This window comes from Pelobates fuscus, chromosome 10 (assembly GCF_036172605.1).
Source record: "Pelobates fuscus isolate aPelFus1 chromosome 10, aPelFus1.pri, whole genome shotgun sequence".
Classification (NCBI taxonomy): domain Eukaryota; kingdom Metazoa; phylum Chordata; class Amphibia; order Anura; family Pelobatidae; genus Pelobates; species Pelobates fuscus.
The window spans coordinates 26,759,331-26,778,396 of NC_086326.1; positions in this window are offsets into that span (position 1 = coordinate 26,759,331).

Consider the following 19,066-nt stretch of genomic DNA (forward strand, 5'->3'; position numbering starts at 1 on the left):
CAATAAAAATGAATAGGAGTAATGCATAATTTTATTAAAGAAGCTAATTATAGGCTCTATTGCTTTTATTAAAAAGCTGTTAGCTGGACTCCAACTCCCATAAATCTCTTTCGTGCAGCGTTTCAGATTAATAGAGCTACGTGTCAAGACAGTGCATACGTTTGGGCTATTAGAGCAAAATCAGAAATACCATAGCGTATTCTTTAATTTTCATGGATATATGTTCAGAATGAGAAGAAAAAAAACCTGTTGGAAATATGGATCAGTATATGTATGTCAAACATGAAATGAAACATAAGACTGCAATAGAATAATTTATATGTGTTACAAGTAATGTAAAGCTCAATCCACTGATTACCCTTCACACAATTAACCCAGAGTAATTATACATTAAAAGCCTAAAAGAGGTGCTCAAACCAAAAGTTGATCCTTCTGGACATTCATTAGGTTAGAGTAGTGGTTCCTAACCCAGTCCTCAAGTACCCCGTAAAAGTCTAGGATTTAGGCATTACCCAGTTGTGGTTTTAGAAGAAAAAAAAAACACTTTGGACACAACAGGGTAATCCCTAAATCCTGGACTGTTAGGGGGTACTGGGTTGGAAACCCTTGGCTTAGAGCATCAGTTGACCACTCTCAACCAATGAATGCAAATGTGTGCATTTTTTGGAGTGAATATTTACTGTTGTTAGATAGTGTGCACTATCTTCTTCTTTGTTTTTATAAACATGAAACAAGGCCTCTAATAATCAACTGGTATATCATGGTAAATTTAAATGAGAACAACATATTTTCAAGGACGATATAAGAGAAAACACATTATTTGTAGAATATGCCACAAACCCACATCGTTTTAAACTGATATGGATGACAAACTGCCATAATAAATTGTAAAAACTGAGATCTTAGGATGTAAAAAAGAATGAAAAATATAATATATAATATGTAACGATGACAACAAAGCTTGCAATAGGGCATTTATACAGAATATACTAGAATACATTAAAATAAAGAGAGCAAGGACGACCCCAAAATATTTTTAGTGCATTTATTTCTAAAACATTCAAGAATAAAAGTGTTTGATCTATGAAAATCAAGCCTAGGTTTGTTAGTTAATTAGGGCCACAAAAAGGCAGACATTTTAAATATGATTTTCCTTTAGTATATAGACCAACCTATGTGTATAAATATGCAAATCACTGTTGAAAAATAACTTACAACAAAAGTGTTAATTGAATGACACAGGATACAGTGCTACAGCAATTAAATAAAGTTTATGTAAACAAAGCCCCAGGACCAGATGGTATTTGCCGACAGAAACTTAATCTAGATATTGCCAAACCGCTGTTTGTCTTTTTCTTTTTAAACAAGTATTTATTATTGAAATGTTCTGAACTGTATACATCACACAGAGGATATGAATACAAATATCAAAGTAAGGATGGAATCACATGACAGTGTCATAGTTGTGTAACCTTCAGCAATAGGTTCCAATTGTTCAAATAAAGCGTAACAAAATCAAATGTGTAATACAGTGATACTATTTTACCATCATCTCATGGGTTTAGCACTACGTATATTGAACTGTGCTTCACCTAAAATGGTAACATATGTTTTCAATTTGTCAGAATTACATATGAATTATAGTTGTACATCTATTGTTGGTGCCCCCAACATATATACCTTGAAACTGGATCTTTAAATAGTCACAACTTATGTTCTAGACCTGGCCACATTTTATGAACAGATATAACAGAAAGGTGAACAGTGCTAATAATCAGAAATATACATACGTTTAATGAAATACTGGCCAACGAAGTAGCTTAAAAAAAAGGAACAGAAATACAATAATGGTACAGTATGTATGAACAATATAACTAGATGAAATAGAGGTGTTGAATTCACACTCACACTTTTTAGAGCTATATCAGCTCGATTTTGTAAGCCTGGATGGAATAATCCCCGTCTGTGGATTTCTTGAAGTTCAAGATCGTTGATGGACTTATAGGTATAGATGTTCGTTATATGTAAAACAGAAATAGAATGCACCACATGGTATAGTATGTATATATAAAATAATTCAGTAAAATGGATAATCCTACTTACATATACTAGAGAAAGGACCTGCTCTAGTTTGGAGAGTTTCAGGTGGAACAATCCCCACCTTGGGATATACTAGACCCAGGTATAGCAGCAAAACAATGATGAATAGGAAGGAGGACAAGAAAGATGACTGGATATGTATAAAAATATATATACTTTATTACAAATTAATAAAAAGTGAAGATTACAAATTATAAAACCAGTCCTGTTAAAAAGTCCAAAATTCTTCCCCAAATTATGCCCACCTCAGATTTTATGAAAGCTGGACAGAGATTTGTTAACCAAATGGCGGTATAACCCAGTACCTGATATTATCCAATAGAGACTTCAAGTTCATTGGAACAAAAGTTTTCAATTGTGTGCTTTTCCAATTTCTTGTGATCAAAATCTTTACTGCTAATACCATATTACTATCAAGTTTGACGTTGGGCTTGTTCAAATCAACTAGATATAACCCCAGTTAAGTGAATCTTGGAAGGGAAACAGGATACAAATGAGTATACTTGATAGGGGTCTGAACTTATGAGCTGATCACAGTACACAATGGAATGGTCATTCTTCCAGACAATCGGAGCACAGTTAATGTACATACAGGAGAAGTTTACCTTCAAATTCTAATAATAAATTTCCTTGTAAACATTATGCTCCGAAGTTGTATTGATTAGTAAGGATTTAATTGCCTGTTGGATTATGTCTACTGAAATTGATCTAGATCGAAATGTTGTCTAATTGTGATGACTTTGGCACTATTAATGGATGGTTGGCAGTTGTTCACATGGCAATAAAATAAATATTGGATCTGAAGTTGTAATGTCTCCCATGTTTGAACCTGAGGCTCACAGTTCTGATTACTAGCGACCGGTTGAACCATTTGTCTTTCTGAAGTCAATAAAATATATGCAATTGAGTTGGGCTAATGGTAGCATATGCTTATCACCTATTTACAGCATTTGTTTATTATTTTATGTGTTTTTTTATTCACACTAAGGACAAATTGCTATCTATATTTGTGTTATTATGATATCGGTAATGTTTTCTAATCATTTAATATATCATTTTTACTCTGCTATGTGTGTAGGTGTGTTTTGTCAACTGCTCTGTATACTGCTCAAAATGTCAAGTTGTTTTATAGAACATTAAACAGCAGACATTATTCATGATTAATTTCTTACAATTATGCCTTTTCTCTTTTCCTGTTTAAATTTGTTTGCTATCATTCAATACACTATATCACACAATTATAATTTCAAAATGTTCAACCAAGTACGATTTGTACAACAGATTGTACAGCGTTGAAAAGATGGAAACACTAAGAACTCAGCATGTTCCGAAAAATGCAATTTTTCGACATGCTTATATACCAAAATGACTGTCACAAAAACATGCCTGGGCTTTCGCTTTACTGATTGATCTATTGAAATGAAGCAACATGTCTTCACTATTCTGTAGAATTTTATTTATAATTCAGCTGTCAAAACCACTGAGCTAAAATGTTGAACATACAACTTAGTCACTATGTAAAAACAATGGCATGTAGCCACTTGAACAGATGGGTACTGGACCACACAGAGAGGTGCCAAATCTGGAGGAAAAAAAAGAATCATATAGCATCTTCTAATAGATCAACAGGAGATTTGTTCATAGCGTACAGATCTAAAACAAAGCTCTCTGTAATATAAGCTCATAGATGCCGAGAAATGCAAAAACGCTACAGATAAAAATACATTGGGGAACCTGCTTGCAAGCCATTAAAAGTTAACAATTCTTATAATAAATAATCTGCATCTCCTTAGGAACTAATAATAAAGATATGCTGTAATAAAAAACCTTGGCACTAATGAAACGTATTAAATATTTCAGTACTTTTTTTGTAATTTCCCATTTACAAATTGAATATTTCAGTACCTTTTGTTAGTTTGTCCAACTCATAAAAAACATTATAATCACAAAGCAACTAATGCACTGTTAAAAATAAAACTCTGAATTTCAAGCAAAAACCTGAATGAAAAACAAAAAACAAAAAACAAAAAAAAATTAAACTCTTAAGTACAATGGCTGTAATATGTAATAAGGAACTGAGCTTGAGTCACGACGAACAATTATCCACCCATGCTGCCCTAAGAAACCCTAATCTGTACTGTGATAAGTGTGCTGGTCTTCAAAGTCTATCAATTTCAGTGAATAATCAGGAAAGTCTCATGCAGTGCCTTTAATAATGTCACCGTCAATGTAATTTTGTGACAGTGAGACATGGCTGATGTTTTACTGTGTTACGATCTATGTCCATTCATGCGCTATACATTCAGTTCCATGTCACACCTGAGTTAATTTTGACACGGATCACAGAATTCTGGTGTATACTGTCATGCTGGACATTGCCCTACATCATCAGTTTACGGACAGACATGCAACATAATAACTTGTGACGTCACCACGTTATCGTCACTCACGCACATTCTAGGAGAGTAAAAATTATGTAAAGGGTATAATTCCAGAATACTATATATACCTCCTGCAGACTATTAGTCCATGCCTTGTTCTGGTCTCTTTTGTACCCAATAGCATCTCTTGGAATATTGACTATCCTGTTCTCTGGTTTCCCATGACTCGGCTCTGACTAATATTATTGTTTACCTATCTTGTCCTTGAACTCTGCTTGTACCTTGACTATTCTCTTGTCTATCAAATGTGTTAAACATGGCCACTCTAAGGGCCTTTAATATGCCTCCAATCCTTTACACTACCTACATACTATCCTTAAGGCTAGATGTTGGTCGAAGTACTGCATGTTGCATTTTCCTGCATTATGACAGACTGTGATTGAGGGGTATGTTCAGCTTGGGATCAGTTGACTGTGTATTATTAGCGTGGGGGTCCAACAAAGGGATTTTTAATGTATAGAGGGCTAGTAAGGGTTACAGGGTTAATATTAGTATTTGATCACCCTCCAGCCTACTCCACATGGAAGAGAGTGACTATTGATAAAGTCTCTCTGGCAAATGAAGGTCCGTGTTTGTCCATTTTATTCAAAGAAGATTATTTGTTAGACTTTCTCTGGTATTTAGATATTCCCTGGGATCTATGGTTTCTTTTTTTTTTCCTATTTCAAATAGAAACTCATTGCAGACCCTCTATCATGAGTTTTTGGTCTCACGGACTCACAGTAATAGCCTTTAAATATTTATCGAAAGCTTATTGTAGTTGTCCTCCAGAGTATATTCAGTCCCTGCATTCTTTTTTAATGTAAACACTGTCTTTTCAGAGAAAATGCAATGTTTACTTACCGTATATACTCGAGTATAAGCCGAGTTTTTCAGCACATTTTTTGTGCTGAAAAACCCCAACTCGGCTTATACTCGAGTCAATTGTCTGTATTATGGCAATTTGCATTGCCATAATACAGACAGGGGGCTGTGGGGGCTGCAGAGAGATGTTACTTACCTTTCCTGCAGCTCCTGTCAGCTCTCTCCTCCTCCGCCAGTCCGTTCAGCTCTTCTGTCAGCTCACAGTGTAAATCTCGCGAGAGCCGCGGCTCTCGCGAGATTTACACTGGGAGCTGACCGAGGTGCTGAACGGACTGGCGGAGGAGGAGAGAGCTGACAGGAGCTGCAGGAAAGGTAAGTAACATCTCTCTGCAGCCCCCACAGCCCCCTCCTACACAGTGCCCATCCACTGGACCACCAGGGAAGGAGAGCCCCCCTCCCTGGCCAGCTAGCAAGCAGGGAGGGGGGACGAAAAAAATGTATAAATATTAATAATAATAAAAATAATAATAATAATAATAAAATAAAAATAATAATAAAATAAAAAATAATAATAAAATAAAAAAATAATAATAATAAAAACATGTAATGAAGCAAAAAAAATATTAAAATAATAATTAAAAAATAAAAATGCCCACCCCCCACCAAGGCTCTGCATCACACTCTGCATTACACACACACATACACACACTGCATTCATACACACACACACTGCACTCATACACACACACACTGCATTCCTACACACACTGCATTCCTACACACACTGCATTCCTACACACACTGCATTCATACACACACACTGCATTCATACACACACACTGCATTCATACACACACAGCACTCATACACACAGCATTCTCATACACACACACACTGCACTCATACACACAGCATTCATACACACACACAGCACTCATACACACACACACTGCATTCATACACACACACAGCACTCATACACACACACACTGCACTCATACACACACACACACTGCACTCACACACACACTGCACTCACACACACACTGCACTCACACACACACTGCACTCACACACAGCATTCTCATACACACACACTGCACTCATACACACAGCATTCTCATACACACACTGCATTCATATACACACTGCATTCATATACACACTGCATTCATATACACACTGCATTCTCATACACACACACTGCATTCTCATACACACACACTGCATTCTCATACACACACTGCATTCATTATATACACACACTGTAAATACATATTCAATTAATATAATTTTTTAAGGATCTAATTTTATTTAGAAATTTACCAGCAGCTGCTGCATTTCCCACCCTAGTCTTATACTCGAGTCAATACGTTTTCCCAGTTTTTTGGGGTAAAATTAGGGGCCTCGGCTTATATTCGGGTCGGCTTATACTCGAGTATATACGGTAACTGTCTAGGAACAACTCTAGAGTCCACTCCTCAGATGACCACTAGAGGTGTTTCCTGGGGCAGAGCGGCACAGTGAAACTGAAGCCATGATAGTTGGATGGATATCTGAACTGCTAAATTAGCATATTTTCTGTCCATTAGCAGTCTTACATTGTGCAGAGTTTATTTATTTTGGGGTAAGTTTAACAAGTTTGACAGCATTAAGGCTAACATCAGGTTTAGAACGAGTAATTGATTTTTCTCCCCCTTTACGAAAGAAAATAAATTGACTGATGGCAGTTTAAAAATTTTAGCAACACCCACTAGCAGGTGTCATTGAATGAGGAGAATAGCATTGACTATGTTTTTTGTTTGTTTTTCTAAGAATTTGCAGAGTCTAATACCTCTACAAGTATTGAACGTTCTGTTCCTTTCTGGGTTTCCTTTTATTATTCTAAGTTTGATAAACTGAGCAGAATGAAGTTAGGTAATAAAACCATTTGTATCCCAGAAAACAATTTATTTTCTTATTAAAATGCTATGATTAGTATTACCTAGCAGATGTTCAGTCTGCTTACTTATTTGCTATTTAAAGTTGGTTTTAAGAATATCTTTATTTATTTTACTGACACTTTAAGGTTTTGTCAATAGTGAATTTTGATGGCAATTAACTGCATATGAATGCATCTATTTAATTAGTTTTCATCTGAGTTATGATCCTGAAACAATCAATTATTTGTTTTTAATGCAACATAAATTTCACACATTAATAGTCTCTATATTAATCGGCTTTAAGTACGATAGATTCACCGGATCATTCACCAGTTACAACTTTTTAATATTTTTCCATAGATTTCTTTTCAAATTATTATTTTTTTTTTAAAAAGGGATACTAATACCTAATAGTAATATGTATTTATCAAAGAATATGTCATATGAAAGCATAGTAAGAAATGTAGACTAAAATAGCAGAGCTGGAAAAATTCTCCAACTTGGCTATAGTTACAGCTTAGTTCAGGGGTGCCTTAACGGTAGATCCCCAGATGTTGTAGATCTACAACTCACATGATGCTTTGTCATTGCAAAGGCATTCTAAAGGCATGCAAAGCATCATGGGCATTGGTACTCCAGGCTTAGTTATTGTAGCCAAAATTTTGTTAATTTGGTTTTCAATTGACTGCAATTTGCTGTTTAGTGAGTAAACCCGTTTACAAATATTATTAGAAAACTTCCCACGCAGTGATTACAAACACTATAGCATTATATAAACATGTATTCCTAACACTGTGGTTTTACCCTTTCGATTTTGATGTCCACACTGTGAGGGCTTAAAAGGTGAGTTTTACTCACCTTTACCCCATTGCCGTGCTAGTCTTGCCGTGGCCACCTTGCCTACCTAGCTGGGATCCCTATAGGAAAACACTGGGAGGCTAGTGCACATAGTTACATAGTTACATAGTTACATAGTTAGATAGCTGAAAAGAGACTTGCGTCCATCAAGTTCAGCCTTCCTCACACCTGTTTTTTGCTGTTGATCCAAAAGAGAAAAAAAAAAAAAAAAAAAAAAAAAAAACCCAGTTTGAAGCACAATTTTGCAACAAGCTAGGACAAAAAATTCCTTATTGACCCCAGAATGGCAGTCAGATTTATCCTTGAATCAAGCAGTTATTACCCTACATTGAAAGATTATATCCTTGAATATTCTGTCTTTGCAAGTATGCATCTAGTAGCTGTTTGAACATCTGTATGGACTCTGATAAAACCACTTCTTCAGGCAGAGAATTCCACATCCTGATTGTTCTTACAGTAAAAAAACCTTTCCTTTGCCTTAGACGAAATCTTCTTTCTTCCAGTCTAAACGCAATCTAAACGCCTCGTGTCCTATGTAAAGTCCGGTTTGTGAATAGATTTCCACACAATGGTTTGTATTGGCCCCGAATATATTTGTATAATGTTATCATATCCCCTCTCAGGCGACGTTTTTCTAAACTAAATAGGTTTAAATTTGTTAACCTTTCTTCATAGCTGATATGTTCCAATCCTTTTATTAATTTTGTAGCCCGCCTCTGCACTTTTTCTAGTGCCATGATATCCTTCTTTAGAACAGGTGCCCAAAATTGCACAGCATATTCAATATGTGGTCTTACCAGTGATTTATAGAGAGGCAAAATGATATTCTCGTCCCGAGAATGAATGCCCTTTTTCATGCATGACAATACCTTACTGGCCTTGGCCACTGCTGATTGACATTGCACATTGTTGCATAGTTTGTTGTCTATAACAATTCCCAAGTCCTTTTCGTGTGTTGTTATCCCTAATTCGCTTCCATTAAGGGTATACGTTGCTTGTGTATTCTTTACGCCGAAGTGCATAACTTTGCATTTTTCAACATTAAATTTCATCTGCCATTTGAGTGCCCAGTCCTCCAGTCTATCTAAATCCTTCTGCAGCAAAGTAATATCTTGCTCACATTGTATTATTTTACAAAGTTTTGTGTCATCTGCAAACACTGAAACATGACTTTCAATGCTGTCTTCAAGATCATTTATAAAAATGTTAAATAGAAGGGGTCCCAGAACAGACCCCTGAGGGACACCACTTGCCACCTCTGTCCAGCTTGAAAATTTACCATTAACGACAACTCTTTGTATTCTGTTTTTAAGCCAATGTTCTACCCAAGAACAAGCATTTTCATCAAGACCGATTTCCTTGAGTTTGAACACTAATCTTTTGTGTGGAACTGTATCAAATGCCTTGGCAAAATCCAAATAGATCACATCCACTGCAACACCCTGATCTATACTTCTACTTACTTCTTCGTAGAACGCAATCAAGTTAGTTTGACATGACCTGTGCTTCATAAAACCGTGCTGATTTTTGCTGATAACCATATTCTTCTCAAGGAATTCTTGAATATTATCCCTTAATAACCTTTCAAATATTTTACCAGCCACAGAAGTTAAGCTCACAGGTCTATAATTTCCAGGCAAGGATTTTGAACCCTTTTTGAATATAGGAACCACATCTGCCTTCCTCCAATCCTCCGGAACACTTCCTGAAAGAAAAGAATCTTTAAAGATTAAAAACAGAGGTTCACTTATTTCTACACTTAGTTCCTTAAGTACACGTGGATGGATACCGTCAGGCCCTGGAGCTTTGTTTATATTAACTTTCTTTAGTTGCTGCAGCACATTGTCTTGAGTTAACCAATTACATGCATTGCAAATTGCCGTACTGTGCCCATCAAATAGTCTCTAGAGAGCGTTTCAAGAAGACAGTAACTAGATGTGTGTTAACCCTGGAATCATAACTGGCATATGTACTAAACAGCAATATTTTAGATTTCAGAGGTAAAACTAATGGGTCATCGTAATACTTCATTAAGATGATGAGGTGCGGGCGCCGTTATTGGTAATTTAAGTTTACTTAGAGAAGAAATTGATTTATTTCTGTAGGATACATATAGAGTTTGGCGTTGTTCGTGTGTATTTTCTTTCTGCCTTTTACACATAGATAAGGCAGGTGTAAATTTTAGTGACAGGTGGTAATTTTCACCGTCTGGCATGGAAACCAGGTGTTACCCAGGATTTAGCAACTCCTCTTAATCTCTAGATGAGATGTTAAATTTCATGGCAGCAACTAATTACCAGTGTTTAATCGTTAGATTCTCATGCATGGAAACATCCAATAGTCGCTAACATTGCCGACAACTATTTTAGTGATTAACGACTTGCTGGTAACTGATTACGACAACCGCAGAAATTAATTATCTCATACTTTTAAATCTTCTTTTAATTCTGATGACATTCTTCTATGAGCATACAGTGTTGTTATTTTTTTTTATTTACTTTTTAATTTTAATTTAATTTCATTTAATTTACCCAGGATAACAAAAGCTCTACTTAAAAAAATCATCACTCACAGGTATGACACTGGATAAAAATGGTAACAACCATAATAAAACCATGGTGTTGTCAGAGTAACGTTATATTTTCTTATGACTTTATCAATCATAAATCACAGTTAGAGCAACTTGTCTTCTGGTAAATGAAATTCCATTAATATATTGAAAAAAAAAAAAGTTAAATTGGTTTATATAAGACTGTTTTCGTATGTGGTTGAGAAAATCTTAAACAATAAGCAAATACAATAAATGTATCCAGTAGCAAATGACATATTTTATGAACATACTTTCATATTCATAAGCTTTAGAAATAACTACAATTGCATTAACATTATAAAAAACCTTAAAGAAATGCTAGAGCCACCAGAACAGCCACAACGTGGTTCTGGTGTCTTCAGCCGGTCACTGCAGCCTTTTCAATGTAAACGGTGCCTTTTCAGAGAAAAGCGTGATTCGTTGCTTTCCTATGGAGTATTTTCAATGCTCTCAGGAGCTTTCCAATCCAACACCGAAGGATCTCGGCGCGGGAATCAGGTAAGTGAAGTAAGTTGTTGTTTTTTTTTTTTTTAAATCAAGTATGTTTTTTTACCCTTTCATGATAGGGAGGCACCATGGAGGCAGATGGACACGATAGTGGTTTGTATTCCTAACACTATAGCATTCCTTATAGGTGTCCCTCTTGCTCCATTGGGAGTTATAATACTATCTATATTATTTTATTTTTTCTCTTTCTCTATATCTCTCATATTAACTCTTTATGTGTGTATGTCAGTGCACAAATCGTTTACAATAATTTAGGTTCTATTAATTATTTTTCCAGTACGCTTACAAAAAGGTATTTTACAAACATCGAGGAACTATTCAGTTTTGTTTCTTAAAAAATAAAATCCAAAAAATAGTATGCCTTTAATTACCAATTATTTCCTCTACAACCACTTAATTCACCTCACTGAATAAAGGGGGGTTTGCATCATATAAATTTTACACAATGCAATTTTACTAATAACATGAATATTGAAATTGGTTATACTCCGTAATTGGCTGATGATAACTTCATTTTCTTGATGATGGTAGAAATGCATAAAATGCTGTAGATAATGTTATTTCATAGGTTAGTTGTAATGAAGTCTTTGTTATGCTAATTAAATTATAATAGATCTGTTCAATGATATTCATAGATACATATTTATTTCTAAATGTATTATTAGGAGAATCAAGTAAACTCATAATCACAACTCGTAATTAGATTTTATTCCCCCAGATTACAGTATACCAAAGGTCATTAGTACAATGTGCTTTTTCCACCTTAAATTATTAATATCTCCATATTTTTAGCTGACTTGAGATGTTAACTTTGAAGAAAACAGTTTTTTGCTAAATGCTGTGTTTCTAAGTGAAATTTATAATGGGATTGTTAAATTGCGTTTCTGCATTAAATCATGGAGCATGTATCCTTCCTAAATGCTTTAAGAATTAAAAGTCGTGGTGCTGACCAAGACTGGTGAAATTTTTATTTTTTATTTTCTATATTTTTTTTAATTCTTTATTTAATCGTGCATGTAAAGTACAAATATGCAAGCAATGCCCCAACAGCTATCGCTAGCTTAATTTTCAACATTTAGTGCACGTGTGTCGGCATCTGTTAACATAGCACATTTTATGTTTTATAAATACATTATACAAGACAGTATGAAGAAAAATCAACTAGTGAGCCCCTTGCGGGTGTGTTAAAAGTGTGAGTCAGCTTGGTAAGATCCATGATGGGGTTCTACCTCCTTCCCCTATGTGTGGAGTACGTTAGAGGTGGTTACTCGGAAGGAGCGGGGGGGGGAGATTGGTGAGCAATAGGGGTTACTAGGCGGTGTAGTATGTGTAGCAGCCTATACTGAGTGCCAGTGTTATGACTTTGCAGCATTTGTTTGAGCAACTGCTTTGGTGGTCACTTACAGGCTGTTAGGCTTGACAAGTCAATTAAGGATACAGATATAAGAACCAATAACTTATTTACATTTAACATAAAGCATTTTTAATACTTTTAAAAGTAAAGCATTTTTTTTTTCAACTGTGGTGGGTACAGTGCAAAATAGTAGCGGCATACAAAGTCCTCTTGGGTGGTTCAGCCTTTGTTTACTCAGGTTGGTGGTTTGTTAGGCGAGGCCCGCTGTTTCCCTCTTGGGGTAAATTCCGGAATGGTAGCTGGGTTTAGCCTGGACAGTCCCGTTCCCGTCGGCAGTGGGGCACACCAAACACCCATTGATTTCAGGTGCGCTTCTAATTCCTGGTATCCCTGTGCTCTGAGGGTAGTTCCGTTATGCGTGAATAGGACCACTCGCGGTGTTCCCCATCTGTAGGGAATTTTGTTGGCACGGAGGTGTTGCAGGAGGGGTTGTAGAGACTTCCGCCATGTGAGGGTACTCCTGGTTAGGTCTGGGAAGACTGTGATGGAGGAGCCCTCGAACGGTATAGGAGTTTTCCCTCGCAAAGCTGCTAGAAGTGTGGCTTTGTCCAAGAGGGTCTGGAATCTGAGGATCAAATCGGCCGTTGCCGTTGCCGGCGCTCTAGTTGGCTTTGGTAGCCGGAACAGACCATCTAGTTTTAAGGCTTTCGCCTGCTTTGGTGGGAGCAAGCCTCCGATTAAACGACGTATGTAGTGGGGTAAGTCAGTGATGTCGACCGAGTCAGGGATCCCCCTGACTTTTAAGTTATAGCGCCATCTCTGATCCTCAATGGCGTCCAGCCTATCCGTCGTGGTTAGTTGCTGCTGTGCCAGATCTGCTACCTGTTGTTCCACCTTGCTGATTCTAGCTTCATGGTTAGTCGAGCAGGTCTCTAAGTGTGAGATTTTCAATGCGGCCCCTTCAATAGCCTCTTTATAGCAGGCCATGTCAGTTGCTAGGTCTTTGCGGAGTTCCGCCATCATCATTTTGAGTTGGTCTGCAGTGACCGGGTCCTCAGTTCTCTGCGGTACCATTTTGCGGTCTGGCAAGGGCCCAGAGGTTGTTCCATCCAGGAGGTCTGATGTGAACTCCTCCGAGGAGTAGGAGGTGAGGTCGTCGGCCAGCACCATCTTTGACCACGCAGCCTGCTGCGAGATCCTCAACATGTGTCCCATATCTCTCCCTTGGGAGCTTCTGTCCGCTTTTACTTTTTTTGTCTTGCGACCCATAGTGTGACTGCCAGCTGTATAGCAGTTTGTGGGGTCTTTGGGCTCCGGGATCCACCATAAAAAGCCTTGTTTAGGTAGGAACTCCGAGATATGCGACCGCTCCATTGCGCTGCTGACTCCGCCCCCCTTTTTTCTATATTTTAAACAGATAGTGTTGAGGAGCAATGGCAGTACAATGTTCACAAATATTTCACTAAAAATGAAAGGATAGAAAAAAAATGTGATTTGAGGTAAGGAATAGATGTATACAATAAGTACTTAAAAACTATGTCTAATAATTATTATAGTTATTTTGTATAGTAATTTAGTAATTTAGACATAATTTTGTTTATATAGCAATTAAGTAAAATGAAGGGACCTTATGAACCCTTTCAATTATTTTTTTTTATTAAACCAAGTATATGTGTCATTTAAACCAAGTATATATATATATATACAATTTAAATTAGTTGTAACTTCTCATTACATTTAAGTTTTAATTAGCTGCACTATTTGTCTAATTGCTTATTGAATACTTTACACATTTATTTCAACCCCTGCAAAAGTGATTTACAGATTGGGTGAATTACTATGTTTACTTGGTGATTTATAATGTTTAAAAATTTAACTGAGATTCCTAAAGTTAAGCACATGCTTTTTCTTTATGCACTAGTACATCAACACATGTATCAATAAATGTATTATATGTTTGATAATAATTAGGCCACAACCGCATTACAAGGGTCGTATGGGGGGGCTTAGTGCTTTGTTAATCCTAAATCACCCACATCTAAGTTTCATACCGTTCTAAATATTCTATTATTTTAAGCCATCAAATACCACTAAACATACATCTTAGTATCTGGTACTATGCTACCCAAGAAAAAGTAAAACTGTTATCCACTGAGTTAAACGTGTGCTCCTCATGAATGATGTGGACCCATTGCTTACTGTCCTTAGATATTATTAGTCCTACTTCATTAAACGTCTGAGCAGAATTAAACATTAGGAAACACTTGGCAGGACCCAGAGGCTAGATAGGTGACCCGGAATCATGAATTGTCTTGGCCCCATTAATCATCCCTATATGAACTTTATGAATAATGAAGGGGAAGGGGGGGTGGGGGGGAGCAAACTGATAACTTGTCTAGGGCTCTATGGGATCAAAATCGTTCTCTGTTAAATCATCTACTGACGGCTGAAACAATCTGGCACTATTATTTTATTCTCTAAATGATTTAAAGTGGTCATGGTGGTAGGAGTCAATATGTACCCAAATGTTTAAAATCTAATCCTATATTTTTGCCTACCCCTAGACAGATGCCGTCCTCATCTAGAATATCTGTCATCTGCATATGTCATTATCCTGGTTTAAATTCTAGAGAAAAAGCTAGCATCCAGGGATTAGCTTAATTGTATATTTAATAAATGCACTTGATTTATTTAAAATTCTTGCATGATAGATTTTGTCAGTGTGAATTATGAAAAGCTAGTAGTATATGGAACAACACAAATGAATATTTCTTGGCCTAGTTCAATGAATTCTCTAATTAAGCATTTGATTGATCTACTGTTTTTATTTTATATAGAAATTGTAATTTAATGAGAATCTCCATAAATAATTAGTTGTTTACCGGAAAAGGTTACGTATATAAAATAGGCCGGTCTTTTTCAGACAGTTGCCTTGAGAAGATCTATGGTGGCTGAAGGTGGCGTTACATGGTTTAAAGAGGTTAAGTCAATAAAAAGTTTGAAAATTTTTAATTGGTTTCTATATAACTTTTAAAATTTTAATATTTGGTTTGAAGATATGAGATATGAGCAGAGAGGAAGATGTAAATGAATATCTGCGTAAGTATGTATAAATGTATGTATGTATGTGGTAGTGTATGTGCATACATCCAGACAGTCAAACACCAGCACAACGTACAAACACACTCCTGCCATCTAACGCAAACATTACACCCAAACACACCCCATGCATTCAAACAAACAAACAAAATATATAGAAACACACCACTTGACTCAAACACAAATACTTCACACAAATGTACATCTGCATTTAAAAGTGAACATTACATTCAAACACACCCCTGCAATCAAACTCAAACATTACATACAAACACACCCCCTATTAAAATTAAAACACTAAAAACTATATACAAGCACCCCTTCAAACACCAACACTATACATTACACTATAGCGTCAGTAAATGCTGCAGCTCTGTATGGATATACAACCTAGAAATTTTAATTCGGGTTGCCTTGGAAAAACACTGAAATATTAAGTGCGCCTTGATCCTAAAAAGTTTGGGAACCACTGGGCTATAGGACACTCTCAATAAGAAGCTCATTAAATTTTAGTAAATGTGTAATTTAAGAATGGGCTTAATTTTTAAATATAGAATTGTATTTAGATAACACACTGTCAATACAAATATATTTTTGAGAGAGAAATAAATAGGAGTAAGATTTATTTGAAAATTAGAGGCGCATAATAGCTCATTCCGTGGATGGATAGCAGATAATATTAGAACAAAACAGTAACTTCATGCATAGCTGGTTGCTAAATAATATTTCATTTATTGTTATTATTTTCTTTTCTTTAATATTGAAAGTTTGAGTTATATGATGTATTGGTGCTAAATGATATCCCTTGACCAACCTTCCAGACCTCTACATCCTGAATTATACAATGACGATTAGTTTGTCTATTCGCGTAATGGTGGCCAAGACTCTGCTTTTTAGGAATGTTTCCTACTGAGGTCTACTGAACAACAAGTGGAACTCTATAGTTATATCCAACAAGGCTAAGATTGTATTCATTAAGAACTGTTCCTTCACACGGCAACATTCAGTTTGGAGGACCTACATCCTTCATGAGTACATAAAACATGGAGTAAAGTCATTTTATTTAAATTGTATCTTTGTTGAAGACAATATCTTGAGATGTTGAGATGTTGAGAGTGGAGCTGGTAGGGATATCAAAACTAGACTCATTTGTACTTTATAAGTTTTCTCTCAACAAAACATGCAGGTGATATTGGTCAGGAGTGTGCAACCATCTGCCCTCCAGATAGTGTGGACTAAATCTCCAACGATGCTTTGCCTGCATTTGGCTATAAGAACTTTAGTTCAAGAATTCCTTGAGAAGAATATGGTTATCAGCAAAAATCAGCACGGTTTTATGAAGCACAGGTCATGTCAAACTAACTTGATTGCGTTTTACGAAGAAGTAAGTAGAAGTATAGATCAGGGTGTTGCAGTGGATGTGATCTATTTGGATTTTGCCAAGGCATTTGATACAGTTCCACACAAAAGATTAGTGTTCAAACTCAAGGAAATCGGCCTCGATGTAAATGCTTGCTCTTGGGTAGAACATTGGCTTAAAAACAGAATACAAAGAGTTGTCGTTAATGGTAAATTTTCAAGCTGGACAGAGGTGGCAAGTGGTGTCCCTCAAGGGTCTGTTCTGGGACCCCTTCTATTTAACATTTTTATAAATGATCTTGAAGACCGCATTGAAAGTCATGTTTCAGTGTTTGCAGATGACACAAAACTTTGTAAAATAATACAATGTGAGCAAGATATTACTTTGCTGCAGAAGGATTTAGATAGACTGGAGGACTGGGCACTCAAATGGCAGATGAAATTTAATGTTGAAAAATGCAAAGTTATGCACTTCGGCGTAAAGAATACACAAGCAACGTATACCCTTAATGGAAGTGAATTAGGGATAACAACACACGAAAAGGACTTGAGAATTGTTATAGACAACAAACTATGCAACAATGTGCAATGTCAATCAGCAGTGGCCAAGGTATTGTCATGCATGAAAAAGGGCATTCATTCTCGGGACGAGAATATCATTTTGCCTCTTTATAAATCACTGGTAAGACCACATATTGAATATGCTGTGCAATTTTGGGCACCTGTTCTAAAGAAGGATATCATGGCACTAGAAAAAGTGCAGAGGTGGGCTACAAAATTAATAAAAGGAATGGAACATATCAGCTATGAAGAAAGGTTAACAAATTTAAACCTATTTAGTTTAGAAAAACGTCGCCTGAGAGGGGATATGATAACATTATACAAATATATTCGGGGCCAATACAAACCATTGTGTGGAAATCTATTCACAAACCGGACTTTACATAGGACACGAGGCCATGCGTTTAGACTAGAAGAAAGAAGATTTCGTCTACGGCAAAGGAAAGGTTTTTTTACTGTAAGAACAATCAGGATGTGGAATTCTCTGCCTGAAGAAGTGGTTTTATCAGAGTCCATACAGATGTTCAAACAGCTACTAGATGCATACTTGCAAAGACAGAATATTCAAGAATATAATCTTTCAATGTAGGGTAATATGTGCTTGATTCAAGGATAAATCTGACTGCCATTCTGGGGTCAAGAAGGATTTTTTTGTCCTAGCTTGTTGCAAAATTGTGCTTCAAACTGGGTTTTTTTTTTTTTTTTTGCCTTTTGGATCAACAGCAAAAAACAGGTGTGAGGAAGGCTGAACTTGATGGACGCAAGTCTCTTTTCAGCTATGTAACTATGTAACCATGTAACTATTTGGAGTATCGAAAGTTACCTACCCTTGATATAGATAGTTGACCATTTGCCACAGTTGCTTTGGCAGAATCTTGTTGATACCCAGAGATTATAAGCAAGTGTCACCACACTACTTTCTGATATACCCTGTAACGCTGATAATGTGGACTTTTATTTGACAGCCTTGAGTACTTTTTCTAGTTTTAATTAATATTCTGCAAATAAAGTTAAGCTTTGGGGGCTTTAATGTACTTTTTTCGGAAAGACACGCTTGGTAACAATAACTTGATTAAAACGATTATGAAAAAGAAATCCAATCAGTTTGTTTTCACTGCGTATTAATAAAATGGCAGCTATTTGGCAATGATCCACCAAGGAAGTTATATTTGAGCTTGATGCGGCCCAGAAGCAGATGGTTGAGATACAAATGTAGCATTATTATAATTCAAGATGTCAAAATAGTTTCCCACAGATTCTTACAAATAACAGGAGGAAAAACCAGTGTTTGAAAAATGTTGCACAAAGACTCTCTGTGCCAAAATACACCATCATCCTCTGATAGGGCAGAAAAAAATAATCCTGCTGTGGTGGAATTGCAAGTCACCAAACATTTTGAAAATAAAGAGATCTGGAACACTCTAGGAGTCATTTGTTGGCACTATATAAATAATAACATAATAATAATAAT